General features: G+C 34.7%; 1 protein-coding gene across 1 annotated transcript in view; it reads left to right on the top strand.

The window, feature by feature from the left end:
- BRINP3 (bone morphogenetic protein/retinoic acid inducible neural-specific 3) overlaps window positions 1-5,886 on the top strand; it is a 462,204-nt gene that overhangs the window by 167,013 nt on the left and 289,305 nt on the right. The window lies entirely within an intron of this gene.

Raw genomic sequence — 5,886 nt, 5'->3', positions numbered from 1 at the left:
GTTCTATTCTAGTATGCATGTGGGGAAAGAAATTAAGAACTTGTGTGGTGTTACTCATTATAGTCACTAAAGTTCCAGTAAATAGTCTTCTATTTTTCAAATGTGGGTGTCAGGAACAGACTTGATTGGTCAATCTGAAATATTAGAAAGATTGGAATACATTGTTCATAATTCCAGAGGTATTAAACTATCTCCTCTTGAGTACAGGGACCCCTAATAAACCCATGGAGAAATAAATCAGTTAATAAGAAGGAAGAGTATATACTGAGCTAGACTCAAAAGGAGTGTCATAAAGGATTTTGTACTGCAGCGGAGTCTTCGAAGATTTGATTATGAGATGGAAAATATGAGCTTTCAGATGAGCAACTCAAATAAAGACTTGGAAGGCTCACCCAGTTTGGCAGATGTCTTTTGGGGACTGTCCTCCACTTTTCTATTCCTTGATTACTTTTCAAGTCAGTAAAACCGTTACCTGTTTGTTGCCAGCAGATAACGTAACCCAGAGGTCATTTGAGATTCCTATGATAGATTCAGTTGAAAGCTTTTCTTGTCTAAGGATTTTGTCTTTGATTTCCCCACATCGTACAGGCTCAATATATAAAATATTATGAGTCACTTTTAGGTATGGCTATAGAAATAGCCATTTTTACTTTCCTCTTTTTAATACTCCATCATAGGTAGTAAGCCTAATCAATCAAATGTCACTGATGCTGTCATAAGGCACCTGTCTAATAAATTGGACAAATGGACGTAGAAGCCTAGTTGAAAATATATGTCTTTTGACAGAAGGATAAATCAACATCTTTTGCAATCTTAAATTACAATTCACAAATAAAATCAGGACAATATCTATAAAGTATTGATCTACTGTGTGTCTCTGCTAAGTAAAAAATACTCACTTTTGAAGATAAGATATGAAGAACTCAAAACACACCCATAGGATAGCATAAACAAATGCCTAAATGAATTATATTGTTAGAAAAAGGGTTTGGCTTATTTTAGTATTTTTTCCAATAGTATGGAAGGCGGTTGGCAGGTGGGCAATACTGAAGGATCCACATGAATAACATTATATGAGCTATTCCTAATGAAATCATTACCCAAGGAATGTGTCCATAATTACTTCTGTCTGGACAGAAAAAGAAGATCTCCTCTTCACGGATTTTCATTTACTGTTTTAACGTAATTTATCTGCGTGACCTTCAATTACATTTAAGCACTGATTTCTGAGCAACCTACCTAACTCAGTGGATTGAGATGTGATTCTAGTGCAGCTTGTACAGATATTATTGAAAGATGTGTGAGAGTTCTCAGTGTTATCAGGGTTTCTACCAGTCACAAAGGGAAAAATCTGACTTTGTTTTTTCCAGTCTAGCATTACAATCCTTTTTCAAAGATATTCTTGATTTTAATGAAGCTTTAGAGCTATCTGCAGTGCAGCTGCTGCTTTGCAGAGTGTCCTGTGAAGCTTTAAGAGCAACACTGCCAAAGCAGATTAACTATTTTTGTGAAGCTTTTGAAAGGCCACTGTCCTAGAGAGGGTAAGGCAAATTAACCTGTGCTGAGCATTCTTTCAAGATTATGGGCCCGATGCCTAGTTTCTGCACTGAAAGCTGAAGATATTTTTTTTTGTTTTTCTTTTTTTTTACAATTGTAATCAGCTATACTCTGCCTGTGGAGGAAAAGCAAACTTTCTTATGTCTACTTGCCTACACCATCACAGCTTGTAACTATGCATAAGAAACATTCCGTTTTACTGACAACAAGAATATATTGCTAACTAGGTTTTTAGTCCTTTGTGAAATGATGGTCGTACATGATAGCTTTTCTTAATTAAAACTCCTTACTAAACATTTGTAAGTCTAAAATTACATTATCTTACATTAAACTGTGATCAACTGTCACTATTTCTACAGAGGTCTTGGATAGTATAAGATAGTACAGATAAGCAAGACACAGCCTACCAGGAAAAAAATACTATTACAGCAATTGTATTATAAACTGATAGACAATAGCAAGTATGTGTCAAAAATTTGTTCAGTATATTTCGGTTTAACATCACTTATTTTCAGATATGCATCATTTGTTTTCTTTCCATATTCTGGTCTACAAACATTTCTTAATAAAATATATGCACATATCATAACAATAGCAGTGCTGGTACAAATAAACTATTTTCTCTTCTGGACAATAGGAGTTGAAATAATACATAGACCTTAGATTACCATATACTTAAAGTTTACCTTTGAAAGATGTGTGAGAGTTCTCAATGTTATCAGGGTTTCTACCAGTCACAAAGGGAAAAATCTGACTTTGTTTTTTCCAGTCTAGCATTACAATCCTTTTTCAAAGATATTCTTGATTTTAATGAAGCTTTAGAGCTATCTGCAGTGCAGCTGCTGCTTTGCAGAGTGTCCTGTGAAGCTTTAAGAGCAACACTGCCAAAGCAGATTAACTATTTTTGTGAAGCTTTTGAAAGGCCACTGTCCTAGAGAGGGTAAGGCAAATTAACCTGTGCTGAGCATTCTTTCAAGATTATGGGCCCGATGCCTAGTTTCTGCACTGAAAGCTGAAGATATTTTTTTTTGTTTTTCTTTTTTTTTACAATTGTAATCAGCTATACTCTGCCTGTGGAGGAAAAGCAAACTTTCTTATGTCTACTTGCCTACACCATCACAGCTTGTAACTATGCATAAGAAACATTCCCTTTTACTGACAACAAGAATATATTGCTAACTATGTTTTAGTCCTTTGTGAAATGATGGTCGTACATGATAGCTTTTCTTAATTAAAACTCCTTACTAAACATTTGTAAGTCTAAAATTACATTATCTTACATTAAACTGTGATCAACTGTCACTATTTCTACAGAGGTCTTGGATAGTATAAGATAGTACAGATAAGCAAGACACAGCCTACCAGGAAAAAAATACTATTACAGCAATTGTATTATAAACTGATAGACAATAGCAAGTATGTGTCAAAAATTTGTTCAGTATATTTCGGTTTAACATCACTTATTTTCAGATATGCATCATTTGTTTTCTTTCCATATTCTGGTCTACAAACATTTCTTAATAAAATATATGCACATATCATAACAATAGCAGTGCTGGTACAAATAAACTATTTTCTCTTCTGGACAATAGGAGTTGAAATAATACATAGACCTTAGATTACCATATACTTAAAGTTTACCTCTTTAACCATAGAGTCAGCGTAGAGTATTCAGACAAATAACACATTTACATTTCTTTCAGTATCCTTTATTTTCTTAAGTAATTCTTAACTCTGTTAAAGCATAAACAAAATGACATATTACCTCAAGAGCTAGGCTTAGATAGTCTGCTCTATCACGTTTCCTACTAGCTTTAGATACTACAGCAAAAGAAAAGATGCCATTTGCACTGCATTCTGAGGTTTGATTTCTTGAAAGCTTCTTCAATTGCTTAAGGTACTAAAATGTCAAGTGTAGATTTTCAAAATTTTTCGTAGACATCAGATCAAGTTGGTTATCCTTGCATCATTGGAATAGGGCAGGGTTTATTATGTAGACTAAATGGAATAACTACACTTCAAGTTATTAAAGCATAGTTGAAGAAATTAATCAACACTAAGCAAAATCTTTTTCATATATGACAAGATCTATTTCATGTAAAAGTATGACCACAGGTAGACACTATAATAGCTTAAAAAACACATAACAGCAACAACAATAAAACCCAAGCATGGCCTTAGAGAGTATCCAAGTCCATGTCTGTATTAGTCAGGGTTCTTTAGAAGAACAGGACAAATAGGATAGGTGTATATATGAAAGGGAGTTTATTAAGGAGAATTGACTCGCATGATCACAAGGTGAAATCCCACCATAGACCATCTGCAGTCTGTGTCCCAAAACCTCAAAAGCAGGGAAGCTGACAGCTCAGTCTTCAGTCTGTGGCTGAAGGCCTGAGAGCCCCTGGCAAATGACTGGTGTAGGTCCAAGAGTCCAAAAGCTGAAGAATTTGGAGTCCGGTGTTCGAGGGCAGAAAGCATTCAACACGAGAGAAAGATGGAGGCCAGGAGACTCAGCCAGTCTAGCCCTTCCATGTTCCTCTGCCTGCTTTTATTCTAGCCATGCTTGCAGCTGATTAGATGGTGCCCACCCAGATTGAGGGTGATCTGCCTCTCCCAGTCCAGTGACTCAAATATTAATCCCCTTTCGCAACACCTTCACAGATACAACTAGGGACAATACTTTGGATCCTTCAATCCAATCAAGTTGACAGTCAATAGTAACCATCACAGAATTCAAATCCAAAGCCAACAGAAGGTAACAAAAGTTAACAAGACATAGAGAACTGGTGAACGCTACTCAGTTTACATCAGTTTTTTCTTCTGGGAGTAGGAGTGGGGTACACAGAGAAAATTTGGTTTCCTTTGATTATGTAGATATCTACCACGGAGGTATACAGACTTTAGTGTTAATCATACCTTCAACATCAAACATATGATCCATTTTGACTGATTTCTCACTTGGATCTTTCTTTCTTTCCAAGATGTCTGAGGTTACTTTAGTATTATATAATATTGTATATAGCTATAGTTTTGTGATGATATTTGTTAAATTCTAAAGTTATTTAGTTATTTCACCAAATATTCATTAGTATTCTTGGTGGGTATCTTTCTAGGTAAATATATTTGTCCTGAGTTAAAAACTCATTAGAGGTGTGTGGGCTTTGATAAGATTTGTATTTTCTTGAGTGGAAGAATAGGCATTTTCATGCCAATAGAGTAGCTTGGTTTTGGGGTTTTTTCCTTGTGATATTTTAATTCTTTTGATGTTAACATAGATCTATATGACTTTCTTCTAGAATCCATGCAGTGTTTGACTCATACATAGTTTACTGTTAACAAACAAACAAAAACTGTGTAACTATTCTCATTTCACTTGTCAAAGAAGGTAGATGTGGAAACTTTGCACAACGTCAAAATGATCTTAGTAAAACATAGGTTAACCTTTCAAGTATCTCAAGGCAAAAACTGCAATTATATTGTTAAATAGAACTGTTAGGCATTTGTGTATCACTGGAGCTTTAGTACCTTCAATTAGAAGAATGAGGGAGAGTAATTATGGAACCAGTGACTGTTCCAAGGAGTTGTATAACATTTTTTTGCATGTTCCTGATCTTAAGAAATTTTCTATCTGACCTGTCCATAGGAAAGCAAATATCAGTTCATATTGCAAGAACCACTTCAGCATTTTCACCTTATTATTTCAATACTCCGCAATCTATAGAACTTTCATACTCCCCATTTTAAGCCTGTTAGGAGACCTAATTACATGCCATTTAAACACCCAGACAAATCATCTTCTAAGCAAAATATAATTTACCTTAGAAACTAACTGTGCTCTAAGATAGAATGCAAAAAGGGTTATAGTCAATTTTCAGCCCATTTTTCTTTGTATAAGATACATAGTGAATATAATCTCATCATATTCAAGGATGAAAGAATCATGCACCTCAAATAAGCGGAAATGCAACCATCTCCCTCCAGCGATAATATATGAAATACAACAAAACCTGAAAATTATGAGAATGGAAAAAAATTGCATCTTTTTCAGTTTCTCATGTTGATTTTTCTTTTTTAAAATATTCATGCATATTTAGCCAAGACTTGCAAAGTTCCACATTATGATGGGAAGCCAAAATAAATAATTATTCACATATTTTTCAGCATCGACTTAAATGGACAAGAGTGTTCCTTGAACATAGGGTGGGCAGGGCCTTCAAAAGCAAGAAAAGTTGAAAAAAAAAATGAAATCAGAAGACAAAATCAAGCTGTTTTATTTGCCACTCCACCCATTTGTATAATTAACTTATTATCTGAACTTAACCTGAAGTT

Source organism: Mandrillus leucophaeus, unplaced genomic scaffold, assembly GCF_000951045.1.
Source record: "Mandrillus leucophaeus isolate KB7577 unplaced genomic scaffold, Mleu.le_1.0 Scaffold47, whole genome shotgun sequence".
Lineage (NCBI taxonomy): Eukaryota > Metazoa > Chordata > Mammalia > Primates > Cercopithecidae > Mandrillus > Mandrillus leucophaeus.
The sequence above is the reverse complement of the archived record's forward strand: the minus strand, read 5'-3'. Positions and strand labels throughout refer to the sequence as shown.